General features: G+C 35.0%; 1 non-coding gene across 1 annotated transcript; it reads left to right on the forward strand.

Annotated features, from left to right (window-relative positions):
* The first annotated feature begins 11,722 nt into the window (after positions 1 to 11,722).
* On the forward strand, positions 11,723 to 11,796 carry TRNAN-AUU (transfer RNA asparagine (anticodon AUU)). The gene has a single exon. It is a non-coding gene; the product is annotated as a tRNA-Asn (tRNA).
* Positions 11,797 to 20,197: the final 8,401 nt, after the last annotated feature.

Consider the following 20,197-nt stretch of genomic DNA (forward strand, 5'->3'; position numbering starts at 1 on the left):
AAAAAAGTACTTAAAAATCACATACTATGCAATAATGTTTCAATTTGCATTACCCAGCAGAATTAGCTTTGCATATATAGATATAGTGCAGCAGAATATATTGGTGGTTGTAGTCAATTGTAATTACCTGTAGGTGACAAGAAGAGAAGAAACGTCAATTCACAATCGATATCAGCTGAAGATAAATTAACGCTGATTGAACGCTGCTGTTATGTGTCAATTTTATCACGCTTTGATAAAAATGCACGCTTGGATCAATAAATGCACAGCCAAACGGCTTTGCACAGCCTACACCATTGGACTTAAGTAGAAGACTATTACAAGTGAAACCAATAATTGAAATCTGTAACCACACCCCACCCCCTCAAATGCCAGGCAATAAATTACCTTAAAAACAACAACCAGGCATTCCACAAAGATTAAACTGGGTCTATATCATTCAAAACTTTAAAAAAGTACTTAAAAATCACATACTATGCAATATTGTTTCAATTTGCATTACCCAGCAGAATTAGCTTTGCATATATAGATATAGTGCAGCAGAATATATTGGTGGTTGTAGTCAATTGTAATTACTCAGCAGAATTAGCTCTTCATATATAGATATAGTGCAGCAGAATATATTGGTGGTTGTAGTCAATTGTAATTACCCAGCAGAATTAGCTTTGCAAATATAGATATAGTGCAGCAGAATATATTGGTGGTTGTAGTCAATTGTAATTACCCAGCAGAATTAGCTTTGCATATATATAGTGCAGCAGAATATATTGGTGGTTGTAGTAAATTGTAATTACCCAGCAGCAGCTCTACTGCACTCAACATCACCAGTGCTCACAATATATATAATGCTATATACTATGCCATAGTGGTGCTTACTATATAACACCTCCTACTGCGTTCCCCCTGGCAATGAGCATGACACCCAGAGAGTGAAACCCCTGGCAATGAGCATGACACCCAGCACGTGAAACTCTTGGCATTGAGCAGTTTTTGTAAAAGTAATTAGAAGCTTTACTGTAGGGCATAGTGTATCACAGATATTGTGGTGAGTGACATAATATGTTCCAAAGGGCATTAATGTGTGGGGCTTAACATGGTGGAAATTACTGTACTTTTTTCCCTGTGGTGGCCGAGGTCTGTTGGTGCAGGGTCAAGAACTGGGGTGTAAGGTAGTCTTTGCCTGCAAGGCTACGCTCATTTTATGGAGACCATACCCATACATTTAAGTGTGGCATATACCTGCGCTTGCTCGCGGGGTGAGAACATCTCCCTAATTGAATTCAGCGATATGAATAGAGGTTGTGCAGCAGCCACAGAAAGGGTTAATCTCTGCAGCTTGTCACTAAATTACATTGTTGCAATTTTAGCTGGGAGCTGCAATAATTACTCTAATACATAACACAGCCAACACTTCTATATTCACACAATATACTGCATGGTGAATATAGCAGTGGGTTGCAGAGAAAAAAAATATGCTGGCAAAAAAATCCAATTGAGTGATTAAACAGCTCTTCATTTTCTGGCTTTATTTTTATGCTAACAAATTTGTTCTCTGAAAAGTGTCCACAAAGCCAAGTATCTGATTAACACCTTTGTAGGGATGGTTTTTCACCTATTACTAAATTAAACTTGCTTCATTGGAAAGGCAGCAAGATGCATCGTCATTTCAATATCTACTGAAATAATACAGGTTGACACCAGGAAACATTAACGCCACTGCATCCTTGCTGCTTTCTCATGTGGAAGTCTGTTTAATGTGAAAACAAGGTGATATCTAATTAGCACACAGGTAAGGAATTAAGAAAATCTTTATTTAAGGGTGAAGATGTTTCTCACAAAATCGTTACCCCAATGCATCATTGAAATTCAAGCTGGAAAGATGATTTTAATATATCACTTGTACATTTTGTATTGCTCTTCTGGTGACAATGTAGTTTGTTTTTGTCAATTACCATTTTAATAATAGGGTAAAGAAAATTAAGTGAATTTTTGAAAGAAAACAATACTGTCAATATACTATTAAACAAATTAAAATGGTAAAAGTTATTGTACTTTAAGTAAAAATAAAAGCTAAAATATCAATCCCAATTTTGGATTACTTTAATTAAAAAAAAATGCATATAGCAGAGGATAGTTTCAATCTGCCTACCTCTGGGTTATCGGCCCAGCATGCTTCCATTGCAGTACTCTGCTGCACATGTAAGTGCAAGAGATCCTGAAGCACTCACTCATCATGGGAAAGTACCAATGTGTTTCTTCGTTGGTTGATGGAAGAAACATCTTACAAAAACTCTCCAGATTATTGACTTTTTAAAGTTTTTCTAGGAAACGTTCTAGATGAATGCTTATTAGCCTTTGTCAGTATGTACTTTTTGCAAAGTGTCTCTGTGGCGCAATCGGTTAGTGTGTTCGGCTATTAACCAAAAGGTTGGTGGTTCAATCCCACCCAGGGATGTAATTGACCTTGTGATCGGATTTTGGTGATATTTAAGTAGACAAGTCAAAATTTCAAACCCCCTGTTATGGTGTGGGTACCTGGCCTTCCCTGATGTAATCAGAGTTAGATTTGATTCAGTGATTTTATAAAAACAGCTAGGAAGCACAATTTAGCAGTAGGTTGCAGAGAAAAAAAAATATGCTGGCAGAAAAATCCAATTGAGTGATTAAACAGCTCTTCATTTTCTGGCTTTATTTTTATGCTAACAAATTTGTTCTCTGAAAAGTGTCCACAAAGCCAAGTCTCTGATTAACACCTTTGTAAGGATGGTTTTTCACCTATTACTAAATTAAACTTGCTTCATTGGAAAGGCAGCAAGATGCATCCTCATTTCAATGTCTACTGAAATAATACAGGTTGACACCAGGAAACATTAACGCCACTGCATCCTTGCTGCTTTCTCATGTGGAAGTCTGTTTAATGTGAAAACAAGGTGATATCTAATTAGCACACAGGTAAGGAATTAAGAAAATCTTTATTTAAGGGTAAAGATGTTTCTCACAAAATCGTTGCCCCAATGCATCATTGAAATTCAACCTGGAAAGATGATTTTAATATATCACTTGTACATTTTGTATTGCTCTTCTGGTGACAATGTAGTTTGTTTTTGTCAATTACCATTTTAATAATAGGGTAAAGAAAATTAAGTGGATTTTTGAAAGAAAACAATACTGTCAATATACTATTAAAACAAATTAAAATGGTAAAAGTTATTGTACTTTAAGTAAAAATAAAAGAGCAAAAATATCCATCCCAGTTTTGGATTACTTTAATTAACAAAAAAAATGCATATAGCAAAGGATAGTTTCAATCTGCCTACCTCTGGGTTATGGGCCCAGCATGCTTCCATTGCAGTACTCTGCTGCACATGTAAGTGCAAGAGATCCTGAAGCACTCACTCATCATGGGAAAGTACCAATGTGTTTCTTTGTTGGTTGATGGAAGAAACATCTTACAAAAACTCTCCAGATTATTGACTTTTTAAAGTTTTTCTAGGAAACGTTCTAGATGAATGCTTATTAGCCTTTGTCAGTATGTACTTTTTGCAAAGTGTCTCTGTGGCGCAATCGGTTAGTGTGTTCGGCTATTAACCAAAAGGTTGGTGGTTCAATCCCACCCAGGGATGTAATTGACCTTGTGATCGGATTTTGGTGATATTTAAGTAGACAAGTCAAAATTTCAAACCCCCTCTTATTGTGTAGGGTACCTAGCCTTCTCTGATGTAATCAGAGTTAGATTTGATTCAGTGATTTTATAAAAACAGCTAGGAAGCACAATTTAGCAGTGGGTTGCAGAGAAAAAGAAATATGCTGGCAAAAAAATCCAATTGAGTGATTAAACAGCTCTTCATTTCTGGCTTTATTTTTATGCTAACAAATTTGTTCTCTGAAAAGTGTCCACAAAGCCAAGTCTCTGATTAACACCTTTGTAGGGATGGTTTTTCACATATTACTAAATTAAACTTGCTTCATTGGAAAGGCAGCAAGATGCATCCTCATTTCAATGTCTACTGAAATAATACAAGTTGACACCAGGAAACATTAACGCCACTGCATCCTTGCTGCTTTCTCATGTGGAAGTCTGTTTAATGTGAAAACAAGGTGATATCTAAGTAGCACACAAGTAAGGAATTAAGAAAATCTTTATTTAAGGGTGAAGATGTTTCTCACAAAATCGTTGCCCCAATGCATCATTGAAATTCAAGCTGGAAAGATGATTTTAATATATCACTTGTACATTTTGTATTGCTCTTCTGGTGACAATGTAGTTTGTTTTTGTCAATTACCATTTTAATAATAGGGTAAAGAAAATTAAGTGGATTTTTGAAAGAAAACAATACTGTCAATATACTATTAAAACAAATTAAAATGGTAAAAGTTATTGTACTTTAAGTAAAAATAAAAGAGGCAAAATATCAATCCCAGTTTTGGATTACTTTAATTAACAAAAAAAATGCATATAGCAAAGGATAGTTTCAATCTGCCTATCTCTGGGTTATGGGCCCAGCATGCTTCCATTGCAGTACTCTGCTGCACATGTAAGTGCAAGAGATCCTGAAGCACTCACTCATCATGGGAAAGTACCAATGTGTTTCTTCATTGGTTGATGGAAGAAACATCTTACAAAAACTCTCCAGATTATTGACTTTTTAAAGTTTTTCTAGGAAACGTTCTTGATGAATGCATATTAGCCTTTGTCAGTATGTACTTTTTGCAAAGTGTCTCTGTGGTGCAATTGGTTAGTGTGTAAGGCTATTAACCAAAAGATTGGTGGTTCAATCCCACCCAGGAACGTAATTGACCTTGTGATCAGATTTTGGTGATATTTAAGTAGACAAGTCAAAATTTCAAACCCCCTCTTATTGTGTAGGGTACCTGGCCTTCTCTGATGTAATCAGAGTTAGATTTGATTCAGTGATTTTATAAAAAACAGCTAGGAAGCACAATTTAGCAGTGGGTTGCAGAGAAAAAAAATATGCTGGCAAAAAAAATCCAATTGAGTGATTAAACAGCTCTTCATTTTCTGGCTTTATTTTTATGCTAACAAATTTGTTCTCTGAAAAGTGTCCACAAAGCCAAGTCTCTGATTAACACCTTTGTAGGGATGGTTTTTCACCTATTACTAAATTAAACTTGCTTCATTGGAAAGGCAGCAAGATGCATCCTCATTTCAATGTCTACTGAAATAATACAAGTTGACACCAGGAAACATTAACGCCACTGCATCCTTGCTGCTTTCTCATGTGGAAGTCTGTTTAATGCGAAAACAAGGTGATATCTAATTAGCACACAGGTAAGGAATTAAGAAAATCTTTATTTAAGGGTGAAGATGTTTCTCACAAAATCGTTGCCCCAATGCATCATTGAAATTCAAGCTGGAAAGATGATTTTAATATATCACTTGTACATTTTGTATTGCTCTTCTGGTGACAATGTAGTTTGTTTTTGTCAATTACCATTTTAATAATAGGGTAAAGAAATTTAAGTGGATTTTTGAAAGAAAACAATACTGTCAATATACTATTAAAACAAATTAAAATGGTAAAAGTTATTGTACTTTAAGTAAAAATAAAAGAGCCAAAATATCAATCCCAGTTTTGGATTACTTTAATTAAAAAAAAAAAGCATACAGCAGAGGATAGTTTCAATCTGCCTACCTCTGGGTTATGAGCCCAGCATGCTTCCATTGCTGTACTCTGCTGCACATGTAAGTGCGAGAGATCCTGAAGCACTCACTCATCATGGGAAAGTACCAATGTGTTTCTTCGTTGGTTGATGGAAGAAACATCTTACAAAAACTCTCCAGATTATTGACTTTTTAAAGTTTTTCTAGGAAACGTTTTAGATGAATGCTTATTAGCCTTTGTCAGTATACACTTTCGTAAAGTGTCTCTGTGGCGCAATCAGTTAGTGTGTACGGCTATTAACTAAAAGGTTGGTGGTTCAATCCCACCCAGGGACGTAATTGACCTTGTTATCAGATTTTGGTGATCTTTAAGTAGACAAGTCAAAATTTCAAACCCCCTCTTATAGTGTAGGGTACCTGGCCTTCTCTGATGTAATCAGAGTTAGATTTGATTAATTGATTTTATAAAAACAGCTAGGATGCACAATTTAGCAGTGGTTTGCAGAGAAAAAAATATGCTGGCAGAAAAATCCAATTGAGTGATTAAACAGCTCTTCATTTTCTGGCTTTATTTTTATGCTAACAAATTTGTTCTCTGAAAAGTGTCCACAAAGCCAAGTCTCTGATTAACACCTTTGTAAGGATGGTTTTTCACCTATTACTAAATTAAACTTGCTTCATTGGAAAGGCAGCAAGATGCATCCTCATTTCAATGTCTACTGAAATAATACAAGTTGACACCAGGAAACATTAACGCCACTGCATCCTTGCTGCTTTCTCATGTGGAAGTCTGTTTAATGCGAAAACAAGGTGATATCTAATTATCACACAGGTAAGGAATTAAGAAAATCTTTATTTAAGGGTGAAGATGTTTCTCACAAAATCGTTGCCCCAATGCATCATTGAAATTCAAGCTGGAAAGATGATTTTAATATATCACTTGTACATTTTGTATTGCTCTTCTGGTGACAATGTAGTTTGTTTTTGTCAATTACCATTTTAATAATAGGGTAAAGAAAATTAAGTGGATTTTTGAAAGAAAACAATGCTGTCAATATACTATTAAAACAAATTAAAATGGTAAAAGTTATTGTACTTTAAGTAAAAATAAAAGAGCCAAAATATCAATCCCAGTTTTGGATTACTTTAATTAACAAAAAAAAAGCATATAGCAGAGGATAGTTTCAATCTGCCTACCTCTGGGTTATGGGCCCAGCATGCTTCCATTGCTGTACTCTGCTGCACATGTAAGTGCAAGAGATCCTGAAGCACTCACTCATCATGGGAAAGTACCAATGTGTTTCTTCGTTGGTTGATGGAAGAAACATCTTACAAAAACTCTCCAGATTATTGACTTTTTTAAGTTTTTCTAGGAAACGTTTTAGATGAATGCTTATTAGCATTTGTCAGTATGTATTTTTGCAAAGTGTCTCTGTGGCGCAATCAGTTAGTGTGTACGGCTATTAACCAAAAGGTTGGTGGTTCCATCCCACCCAGGGACGTAATTGACCTTGTTATCAGATTTTGGTGATCTTTAAGTAGACAAGTCAAATTTCATACCCCCTGTTATTGTGTAGGGTACCTGGCCTTCTCTGATGTAATCAGAGTTAGATTTGATTCAGTGATTTTATAAAAACATCTAGGAAGCACAATTTAGCAGTGGGTTGCAGAGAAAAAGAAATATGCTGGCAAAAAAATCAAATTGCGTGATTGAACAGCTCTTCATTTTCTGGCTTTATTTTTATGCTAACAAATTTGTTCTCTGAAAAGTGTCCACAAAGCCAAGTCTCTGATTAACACCTTTGTAGGGATGGTTTTTCACCTATTACTAAATTAAACTTGCTTCATTGGAAAGGCAGCAAGATGCATCCTCATTTCAATGTCTACTGAAATAATACAGGTTGAAACCAGGAAACATTAACGCCACTGCATCCTTGCTGCTTTCTCATGTGGAAGTCTGTTTAATGTGAAAACAAGGTGATATCTAATTAGCACACAGGTAAGGAATTACGAAAATCTTTATTTAAGGGTGAAGATGTTTCTCACAAAATTGTTGCCCCAATGCATCATTGAAATTCAAGCTGCAAAGATGATTTTAATATATCACTTGTACATTTTGTATTTCTCTTCTGGTGACAATGTAGTTTTTTTTGTCAATTACCATTTTAATAATAGGGTAAAGAAAATTAAGTGGATTTTTGAAAGAAAACTATACTGTCAATATACTATTAAAACAAATTAAAATGGTAAAAGTTATTGTACTTTAAGTAAAAATAAAAGAGCAAAAATATCAATCCCAGTTTTGATTACTTAAATTAACAAAAAAAAATGCATATAGCAAAGGATAGTTTCAATCTGCCAACCTCTGGGTTATGGGTCCAGCATGCTTCCATTGCAGTACTCTGCTGCACATGTAAGTGCAAGAGATCCTGAAGCACTCACTCATCATGGGAAAGTACCAATGTGTTTCTTCGTTGGTTGATGGATGAAACATCTTACAAAAACTCTCCAGATTATTGATTTTTTTATGTTTTTCTAGGAAACGTTCTAGATGTATGCTTATTAGCCTTTGTCAGTATGTACTTTTTGCAAAGTGTCTCTGTGGCGCAATCGGTTAGTGTGTTCGCTATTAACCAAAAGGTTGGTGCTTCAATCCCACCCAGGGACGTAATTGACCTTGTGATCAGATTTTGGTGATATTTAAGTAGACAAGTCAAAATTTCAAACCCCCTCTTATTGTGTAGGGTACCTGGCCTTCTCTGATGTAATCAGAGTTAGATTTGATTCAGTGATTTTATAAAAACATCTAGGAAGCACAATTTAGCAGTGGGTTGCAGAGAAAAAAAATATGCTGGCAGAAAAATCCAATTGAGTGATTAAACAGCTCTTCATTTTCTGGCTTTATTTTTATGCTAACAAATTTGTTCTCTGAAAAGTGTCCACAAAGCCAAGTCTCTGATTAACACCTTTGTAAGGATGGTTTTTCACCTATTACTAAATTAAACTTGCTTCATTGGAAAGGCAGCAAGATGCATCCTCATTTCAATGTCTACTGAAATAATACAAGTTGACACCAGGAAACATTAACACCACTGCATCCTTGCTGCTTTCTCATGTGGAAGTCTGTTTAATGTGAAAACAAGGTGATATCTAATTAGCACACAGGTAAGGAATTAAGAAAATCTTTATTTAAGGGTGAAGATGTTTCTCACAAAATTGTTGACCCAATGCATCATTGAAATTCAAGCTGGAAAGATGAATTTAATATATCACTTGTACATTTTGTATTGCTCTTCTGGTGACAATGTAGTTTGTTTTTGTCAATTACCATTTTATTAATAGGGTAAAGAAAATTAAGTGGATTTTTGAAAGAAAACAATACTGTCAATATACTATTAAAACAAATTAAAATTGTAAAAGTTATTGTACTTTAAGTAAAAATAAAAGAGACAAAATATCAATCCCAGTTTTGGATTACTTTAATTAACAAAAAAAAATGCATATAGCAGAGGATAGTTTCAATCTGTTTACCTCTGGGTTATGGGCCCAGCATGCTTCCTTTGCAGTACTCTGCTGCACATGTAAGTGCAAGAGATCCTGAAGCACTCACTCATCATGGGAAAGTACCAATGTGTTTCTTCGTTGGTTGATGGAAGAAACATCTTACAAAAACTCTCCAGATTATTGACTTTTTAAAGTTTTGCTAGGAAACGTTTTAGATGAATGCTTATTAGCCTTTGTCAGTATGGACTTTTGCAAAGTGTCTCTGTGGCGCAATCAGTTAGTATGTACGGCTATTAACCAAAAGGTTGGTGGTTCAATCCCACCCAGGGACGTAATTGACCTTGTTATCAGATTTTGGTGATCTTTAAGTAGACAAGTCAAAATTTCAAACCCCCTGTTATGGTGTAGGGTACCTGGCCTTCTCTGATGTAATCAGAGTTAGATTTGATTCAGTGATTTTATAAAAACAGCTAGGAAGCACAATTTAGCAGTGGGTTGCAGAGAAAACAAATATGCTGGCAGAAAAATCCAATTGAGTGATTAAACAGCTCTTTATTTTCTGGCTTTATTTTTATGCTAACAAATTTGTTCTCTGAAAAGTGTCCACAAAGCCAAGTCTCTGATTAACACCTTTGTAAGGATGGTTTTTCACCTATTACTAAATTAAACTTGCTTCATTGGAAAGGCAGCAAGATGCATCCTCATTTCAATGTCTACTGAAATAATACAGGTTGACACCAGGAAACATTAACGCCACTGCATCCTTGCTGCTTTCTCATGTGGAAGTCTGTTTAATGTGAAAACAAGGTGATATCTAATTAGCACACAGGTAAGGAATTAAGAAAATCTTTATTTAAGGGTGAAGATGTTTCTCACAAAATCGTTGCCCCAATGCATCATTGAAATTCAAGCTGGAAAGATGATTTTAATATATCACTTGTACATTTTGTATTGCTCTTCTGGTGACAATGTAGTTTGTTTTTGTCAATTACCATTTTAATAATAGGGTAAAGAGAATTAAGTGGATTTTTGAAAGAAAACAATACTGTCAATATACTATTAAAACAAATTACAATGGTAAAAGTTATTGTACTTTAAGTAAAAATAAAAGAGCCAAAATATCTATCCCAGTTTTGGATTACTTTAATTAACAAACAAAAAAATGCATATAGCAGAGGATAGTTTCAATCTGCCTACCTCTGGGTTATGGGCCCAGCATGCTTCCATTGCAGTACTCTGCTGCACATGTAAGTGCAAGAGATCCTGAAGCACTCACTCATCATGGGAAAGTACCAATGTGTTTCTTCGTTGGTTGATGGAAGAAACATCTTACAAAAACTCTCCAGATTATTGACTTTTTTAAGTTTTTCTAGGAAACGTTTTAGATGAATGCTTATTAGCCTTTGTCAGTATGTACTTTTGCAAAGTGTCTCTGTGGCGCAATCAGTTAGTGTGTACGGCTATTAACCAAAAGGTTGGTGTTCAATCCCACCCAGGGACGTAATTGACCTTGTTATCAGATTTTGGTGATCTTTAAGTAGACAAGTCAAATTTCATACCCCCTGTTATGGTTTAGGGTACCTGGCCTTCTCTGATGTAATCAGAGTTAGATTTGATTCAGTGATTTTATAAAAACATCTAGGAAGCACAATTTAGCAGTGGGTTGCAGAGAAAAAGAAATATGCTGGCAAAAAAATCAAATTGCGTGATTAAACAGCTCTTAATTTTCTTGCTTTATTTTTATGCTAACAAATTTGTTCTCTGAAAAGTGTCCACAAAGCCAAGTCTCTGATTAACACCTTTGTAGGGATGGTTTTTCACCGATTACTAAATTAAACTTGCTTCATTGGAAAGGCAGCAAGATGCATCCTCATTTCAATGTCTACTGAAATAATACAGGTTGACACCAGGAAACATTAACGCCACTGCATCCTTGCTGCTTTCTCATGTGGAAGTCTGTTTAATGTGAAAACAAGGTGATATCTAATTAGCACACAGGTAAGGAATTACGAAAATCTTTATTTAAGGGTGAAGATGTTTCTCACAAAATCGTTGCCCCAATGCATCATTGAAATTCAAGCTGGAAAGATGATTTTAATATATCACTTGTACATTTTGTATTGCTCTTCTGGTGACAATGTAGTTTGTTTTTGTCAATTACCATTTTAATAACAGGGTAAAGAAAATTAAGTGGATTTTTGAAAGAAAACTATACTGTCAATATACTATTAAAACAAATTAAAATGGTAAAAGTTATTGTACTTTAAGTAAAAATAAAAGAGCCAAAATATCAATCCCAGTTTTGGATTACTTAAATTAACAAAAAAAATGCATATAGCAAAGGATAGTTTCAATCTGCCTACCTCTGGGTTATGGGTCCAGCATGCTTCCATTGCAGTACTCTGCTGCACATGTAAGTGCAAGAGATCCTGAAGCACTCACTCATCATGGGAAAGTACCAATGTGTTTCTTCGTTGGTTGATGGAAGAAACATCTTACAAAAACTCTCCAGATTATTGATTTTTTAATGTTTTTCTAGGAAACGTTCTAGATGTATGCCTATTAGCCTTTGTCAGTAGGCACTTTTTGCAAAGTGTCTCTGTGGCGCAATCGGTTAGTGTGTTTGGCTATTAACCAAAAGGTTGGTGGTTCAATCCCACCCAGGGACGTAATTAAACTTGTGATCAGATTTTGGTGATATTTAAGTAGACAAGTCAAAATTTCAAACCCTCTGTTATGGTGTAGGGTACCTGGCCTTCTCTGATGTAATCAGAGTTAGATTTGATTCAGTGATTTTATAAAAACAGCTAGGAAGCACAATTTAGCAGTGGGTTGCAGAGAAAAAAAATATGCTGGCAGAAAAATCCAATTGAGTGATTAAACAGCTCTTCATTTTCTGGCTTTATTTTTATGCTAAAAAATTTGTTCTCTGAAAAGTGTCCACAAAGCCAAGTCTCTGATTAACACCTTTGTAAGGATGGTTTTTCACCTATTACTAAATTAAACTTGCTTCATTGGAAAGGCAGCAAGATGCATCCTCATTTCAATGTCTACTGAAATAATACAGGTTGACACCAGGAAACATTAACGCCACTGCATCCTTGCTGCTTTCTCATGTGGAAGTCTGTTTAATGTGAAAACAAGGTGATATCTAATTAGCACACAGGTAAGGAATTACGAAAATCTTTATTTAAGGGTTAAGATGTTTCTCACAAAATTGTTGCCCCAATGCATCATTGAAATTCAAGCTGGAAAGATGATTTTAATATATCACTTGTACATTTTGTATTGCTCTTCTGGTGACAATGTAGTTTGTTTTTGTCAATTACCATTTTAATAACAGGGTAAAGAAAATTAAGTGGATTTTTGAAAGAAAACTATACTGTCAATATACTATTAAAACAAATTAAAATGGTAAAAGTTATTGTACTTTAAGTAAAAATAAAAGAGCAAAAATATCAATCCCAGTTTTGATTACTTAAATTAACAAAAAAAATGCATATAGCAAAGGATAGTTTCAATCTGCCTACCTCTGGGTTATGGGTCCAGCATGCTTCCATTGCAGTACTCTGCTGCACATGTAAGTGCAAGAGATCCTGAAGCACTCACTCATCATGGGAAAGTACCAATGTGTTTCTTCGTTGGTTGATGGAAGAAACATCTTACAAAAACTCTCCAGATTATTGATTTTTTAATGATTTTCTAGGAAACGTTCTAGATGTATGCTTATTAGCCTTTGTCAGTATGTACTTTTTGCAAAGTGTCTCTGTGGCGCAATCGGTTAGTGTGTTCGGCTATTAACCAAAAGGTTGGTGGTTCAATCCCACCCAGGGACGTAATTGACCTTGTGATCAGATTTTGGTGATATTTAAGTAGACAAGTCAAAATTTCAAACCCCCTCTTATTGTGTAGGGTACCTGGCCTTCTCTGATGTAATCAGAGTTAGATTTGATTCAGTGATTTTATAAAAAACAGCTAGGAAGCACAATTTAGCAGTGGGTTGCAGAGAAAAAAAATATGCTGGCAGAAAAATCCAATTGAGTGATTAAACAGCTCTTCATTTTCTGGCTTTATTTTTATGCTAACAAATTTGTTCTCTGAAAAGTGTCCACAAAGCCAAGTCTCTGATTAACACCTTTGTAAGGATGGTTTTTCACCTATTACTAAATTAAACTTGCTTCATTGGAAAGGCAGCAAGATGCATCCTCATTTCAATGTCTACTGAAATAATACAGGTTGACACCAGGAAACATTAACGCCACTGCATCCTTGCTGCTTTCTCATGTGGAAGTCTGTTTAATGTGAAAACAAGGTGATATCTAATTAGCACACAGGTAAGGAATTAAGAAAATCTTTATTTAAGGGTGAAGATGTTTCTCACAAAATCGTTGCCCCAATGCATCATTGAAATTCAAGCTGGAAAGATGATTTTAATATATCACTTGTACATTTTGTATTGCTCTTCTGGTGACAATGTAGTTTGTTTTTGTCAATTACCATTTTAATAATAGGGTAAAGAGAATTAAGTGGATTTTTGAAAGAAAACAATACTGTCAATATACTATTAAAACAAATTACAATGGTAAAAGTTATTGTACTTTAAGTAAAAATAAAAGAGCCAAAATATCAATCCCAGTTTTGGATTACTTTAATTAACAAACAAAAAAATGCATATAGCAGAGGATAGTTTCAATCTGCCTACCTCTGGGTTATGGGCCCAGCATGCTTCCATTGCAGTACTCTGCTGCACATGTAAGTGCAAGAGATCCTGAAGCACTCACTCATCATGGGAAAGTACCAATGTGTTTCTTCGTTGGTTGATGGAAGAAACATCTTACAAAAACTCTCCAGATTATTGACTTTTTTAAGTTTTTCTAGGAAACGTTTTAGATGAATGCTTATTAGCCTTTGTCAGTATGTACTTTTGCAAAGTGTCTCTGTGGCGCAATCAGTTAGTGTGTACGGCTATTAACCAAAAGGTTGGTGGTTCAATCCCACCCAGGGACGTAATTGACCTTGTTATCAGATTTTGGTGATCTTTAAGTAGACAAGTCAAATTTCATACCCCCTGTTATGGTTTAGGGTACCTGGCCTTCTCTGATGTAATCAGAGTTAGATTTGATTCAGTGATTTTATAAAAACATCTAGGAAGCACAATTTAGCAGTGGGTTGCAGAGAAAAAGAAATATGCTGGCAAAAAAATCAAATTGCGTGATTAAACAGCTCTTAATTTTCTTGCTTTATTTTTATGCTAACAAATTTGTTCTCTGAAAAGTGTCCACAAAGCCAAGTCTCTGATTAACACCTTTGTAGGGATGGTTTTTCACCGATTACTAAATTAAACTTGCTTCATTGGAAAGGCAGCAAGATGCATCCTCATTTCAATGTCTACTGAAATAATACAGGTTGACACCAGGAAACATTAACGCCACTGCATCCTTGCTGCTTTCTCATGTGGAAGTCTGTTTAATGTGAAAACAAGGTGATATCTAATTAGCACACAGGTAAGGAATTACGAAAATCTTTATTTAAGGGTGAAGATGTTTCTCACAAAATCGTTGCCCCAATGCATCATTGAAATTCAAGCTGGAAAGATGATTTTAATATATCACTTGTACATTTTGTATTGCTCTTCTGGTGACAATGTAGTTTGTTTTTGTCAATTACCATTTTAATAACAGGGTAAAGAAAATTAAGTGGATTTTTGAAAGAAAACTATACTGTCAATATACTATTAAAACAAATTAAAATGGTAAAAGTTATTGTACTTTAAGTAAAAATAAAAGAGCAAAAATATCAATCCCAGTTTTGATTACTTAAATTAACAAAAAAAATGCATATAGCAAAGGATAGTTTCAATCTGCCTACCTCTGGGTTATGGGTCCAGCATGCTTCCATTGCAGTACTCTGCTGCACATGTAAGTGCAAGAGATCCTGAAGCACTCACTCATCATGGGAAAGTACCAATGTGTTTCTTCGTTGGTTGATGGAAGAAACATCTTACAAAAACTCTCCAGATTATTGATTTTTTAATGTTTTTCTAGGAAACGTTCTAGATGTATGCCTATTAGCCTTTGTCAGTATGCACTTTTTGCAAAGTGTCTCTGTGGCGCAATCGGTTAGTGTGTTCGGCTATTAACCAAAAGGTTGGTGGTTCAATCCCACCCAGGGACGTAATTAAACTTGTGATCAGATTTTGGTGATATTTAAGTAGACAAGTCAAAATTTCAAACCCCCTGTTATTGTGTAGGGTACCTGGCCTTCTCTGATGTAATCAGAGTTAGATTTGATTCAGTGATTTTATAAAAACAGCTAGGAAGCACAATTTAGCAGTGGGTTGCAGAGAAAAAAAATATGCTGGCAGAAAAATCCAATTGAGTGATTAAACAGCTCTTCATTTTCTGGCTTTATTTTTATGCTAACAAATTTGTTCTCTGAAAAGTGTCCACAAAGCCAAGTCTCTGATTAACACCTTTGTAAGGATGGTTTTTCACCTATTACTAAATTAAACTTGCTTCATTGGAAAGGCAGCAAGATGCATCCTCATTTCAATGTCTACTGAAATAATACAGGTTGACACCAGGAAACATTAACGCCACTGCATCCTTGCTGCTTTCTCATGTGGAAGTCTGTTTAATGTGAAAACAAGGTGATATCTAATTAGCACACAGGTAAGGAATTACGAAAATCTTTATTTAAGGGTGAAGATGTTTCTCACAAAATTGTTGCCCCAATGCATCATTGAAATTCAAGCTGGAAAGATGATTTTAATATATCACTTGTACATTTTGTATTGCTCTTCTGGTGACAATGTAGTTTGTTTTTGTCAATTACCATTTTAATAACAGGGTAAAGAAAATTAAGTGGATTTTTGAAAGAAAACTATACTGTCAATATACTATTAAAACAAATTAAAATGGTAAAAGTTATTGTACTTTAAGTAAAAATAAAAGAGCAAAAATATCAATCCCAGTTTTGATTACTTAAATTAACAAAAAAAATGCATATAGCAAAGGATAGTTTCAATCTGCCTACCTCTGGGTTATGGGTCCAGCATGCTTCCATTGCAGTACTCTGCTGCACATGTAAGTGCAAGAGATCCTGAAGCACTCACTCATCATGGGAAAGTACCAATGTGTTTCTTCGTTGGTTGATGGAAGAAACATCTTACAAAAACTCTCCAGATTATTGATTTTTTAATGTTTTTCTAGGAAACGTTCTAGATGTATGCTTATTAGCCTTTGTCAGTATTTACTTTTTGCAAAGTGTCTCTGTGGCGCAATCGGTTAGTGTGTTCGGCTATTAACCAAAAGGTTGGTGGTTCAATCCCACCCAGGGACGTAATTGACCTTGTGATCAGATTTTGGTGATATTTAAGTAGACAAGTCAAAATTTCAAACCCCCTCTTATTGTGTAGGGTACCTGGCCTTCTCTGATGTAATCAGAGTTAGATTTGATTCAGTGATTTTATAAAAAACAGCTAGGAAGCACAATTTAGCAGTGGGTTGCAGAGAAAAAAAATATGCTGGCAGAAAAATCCAATTGAGTGATTAAACAGCTCTTCATTTTCTGGCTTTATTTTTATGCTAACACATTTGTTCTCTGAAAAGTGTCCACAAAGCCAAGTCTCTGATTAACACCTTTGTAAGGATGGTTTTTCACCTATTACTAAATTAAACTTGCTTCATTGGAAAGGCAGCAAGATGCATCCTCATTTCAATGTCTACTGAAATAATACAAGTTGACACCAGGAAACATTAACGCCACTGCATCCTTGCTGCTTTCTCATGTGGAAGTCTGTTTAATGTGAAAACAAGGTGATATCTAATTAGCACACAGGTAAGGAATTAAGAAAATCTTTATTTAAGGGTGAAGATGTTTCTCACAAAATTGTTGACCCAATGCATCATTGAAATTCAAGCTGGAAAGATGAATTTAATATATCACTTGTACATTTTGTATTGCTCTTCTGGTGACAATGTAGTTTGTTTTTGTCAATTACCATTTTATTAATAGGGTAAAGAAAATTAAGTGGATTTTTGAAAGAAAACAATACTGTCAATATACTATTAAAACAAATTAAAATGGTAAAAGTTATTGTACTTTAAGTAAAAATAAAAGAGACAAAATATCAATCCCAGTTTTGGATTACTTTAATTAACAAAAAAAATGCATATAGCAGAGGATAGTTTCAATCTGCCTACCTCTGGGTTATGGGCCCAGCATGCTTCCATTGCAGTACTCTGCTGCACATGTAAGTGCAAGAGATCCTGAAGCACTCACTCATCATGGGAAAGTACCAATGTGTTTCTTCGTTGGTTGATGGAAGAAACATCTTACAAAAACTCTCCAGATTATTGACTTTTTAAAGTTTTTCTAGGAAACGTTTTAGATGAATGCTTATTAGCCTTTGTCAGTATGGACTTTTGCAAAGTGTCTCTGTGGCGCAATCAGTTAGTATGTATGGCTATTAACCAAAAGGTTGGTGGTTCAATCCCACCCAGGGACGTAATTGACCTTGTTATCAGATTTTGGTGATCTTTAAGTAGACAAGTCAAAATTTCAAACCCCCTGTTATGGTGTAGGGTACCTGGCCTTCTCTGATGTAATCAGAGTTAGATTTGATTCAGTGATTTTATAAAAACAGCTAGGAAGCACAATTTAGCAGTGGGTTGCAGAGAAAACAAATATGCTGGCAGAAAAATCCAATTGAGTGATTAAACAGCTCTTTATTTTCTGGCTTTATTTTTATGCTAACAAATTTGTTCTCTGAAAAGTGTCCACAAAGCCAAGTCTCTGATTAACACCTTTGTTAGGATGGTTTTTCACCTATTACTAAATTAAACTTGCTTCATTGGAAAGGCAGCAAGATGCATCCTCATTTCAATGTCTACTGAAATAATACAGGTTGACACCAGGAAACATTAACGCCACTGCATCCTTGCTGCTTTCTCATGTGGAAGTCTGTTTAATGTGAAAACAAGGTGATATCTAATTAGCACACAGGTAAGGAATTAAGAAAATCTTTATTTAAGGGTGAAGATGTTTCTCACAAAATCGTTGCCCCAATGCATCATTTAAATTCAAGCTGGAAAGATGATTTTAATATATCACTTGTACATTTTGTATTGCTCTTCTGGTGACAATGTAGTTTGTTTTTGTCAATTACCATTTTAATAATAGGGTAAAGAGAATTAAGTGGATTTTTGAAAGAAAACAATACTGTCAATATACTATTAAAACAAATTACAATGGTAAAAGTTATTGTACTTTAAGTAAAAATAAAAGAGCCAAAATATCAATCCCAGTTTTGGATTACTTTAATTAACAAACAAAAAAATGCATATAGCAGAGGATAGTTTCAATCTGCCTACCTCTGGGTTATGGGCCCAGCATGCTTCCATTGCAGTACTCTGCTGCACATGTAAGTGCAAGAGATCCTGAAGCACTCACTCATCATGGGAAAGTACCAATGTGTTTCTTCGTTGGTTGATGGAAGAAACATCTTACAAAAACTCTCCAGATTATTGACTTTTTTAAGTTTTTCTAGGAAACGTTTTAGATGAATGCTTATTAGCCTTTGTCAGTATGTACTTTTGCAAAGTGTCTCTGTGGCGCAATCAGTTAGTGTGTACGGCTATTAACCAAAAGGTTGGTGGTTCAATCCCACCCAGGGACGTAATTGACCTTGTTATCAGATTTTGGTGATCTTTAAGTAGACAAGTCAAATTTCATACCCCCTGTTATGGTTTAGGGTACCTGGCCTTCTCTGATGTAATCAGAGTTAGATTTGATTCAGTGATTTTATAAAAACATCTAGGAAGCACAATTTAGCAGTGGGTTGCAGAGAAAAAGAAATATGCTGGCAAAAAAATCAAATTGCGTGATTAAACAGCTCTTAATTTTCTTGCTTTATTTTTATGCTAACAAATTTGTTCTCTGAAAAGTGTCCACAAAGCCAAGTCTCTGATTAACACCTTTGTAGGGATGGTTTTTCACCGATTACTAAATTAAACTTGCTTCATTGGAAAGGCAGCAAGATGCATCCTCATTTCAATGTCTACTGAAATAATACAGGTTGACACCAGGAAACATTAACACCACTGCATCCTTGCTGCTTTCTCATGTGGAAGTCTGTTTAATGTGAAAACAAGGTGATATCTAATTAGCACACAGGTAAGGAATTACGAAAATCTTTATTTAAGGGTGAAGATGTTTCTCACAAAATTGTTGCCCCAATGCATCATTGAAATTCAAGCTGGAAAGATGATTTTAATATATCACTTGTACATTTTGTATTGCTCTTCTGGTGACAATGTAGTTTGTTTTTGTCAATTACCATTTTAATAACAGGGTAAAGAAAATTAAGTGGATTTTTGAAAGAAAACTATACTGTCAATATACTATTAAAACAAATTAAAATGGTAAAAGTTATTGTACTTTAAGTAAAAATAAAAGAGCAAAAATATCAATCCCAGTTTTGATTACTTAAATTAACAAAAAAAATGCATATAGCAAAGGATAGTTTCAATCTGCCTACCTCTGGGTTATGGGTCCAGCATGCTTCCATTGCAGTACTCTGCTGCACATGTAAGTGCAAGAGATCCTGAAGCACTCACTCATCATGGGAAAGTACCAATGTGTTTCTTCGTTGGTTGATGGAAGAAACATCTTACAAAAACTCTCCAGATTATTGATTTTTTAATGTTTTTCTAGGAAACGTTCTAGATGTATGCTTATTAGCCTTTGTCAGTATTTACTTTTTGCAAAGTGTCTCTGTGGCGCAATCGGTTAGTGTGTTCGGCTATTAACCAAAAGGTTGGTGGTTCAATCCCACCCAGGGACGTAATTGACCTTGTGATCAGATTTTGGTGATATTTAAGTAGACAAGTCAAAATTTCAAACCCCCTCTTATTGTGTAGGGTACCTGGCCTTCTCTGATGTAATCAGAGTTAGATTTGATTCAGTGATTTTATAAAAAAACAGCTAGGAAGCACAATTTAGCAGTGGGTTGCAGAGAAAAAAAATATGCTGGCAGAAAAATCCAATTGAGTGATTAAACAGCTCTTC

This window comes from Pseudophryne corroboree, unplaced genomic scaffold (genome assembly GCF_028390025.1).
Source record: "Pseudophryne corroboree isolate aPseCor3 unplaced genomic scaffold, aPseCor3.hap2 scaffold_74, whole genome shotgun sequence".
Lineage (NCBI taxonomy): Eukaryota > Metazoa > Chordata > Amphibia > Anura > Myobatrachidae > Pseudophryne > Pseudophryne corroboree.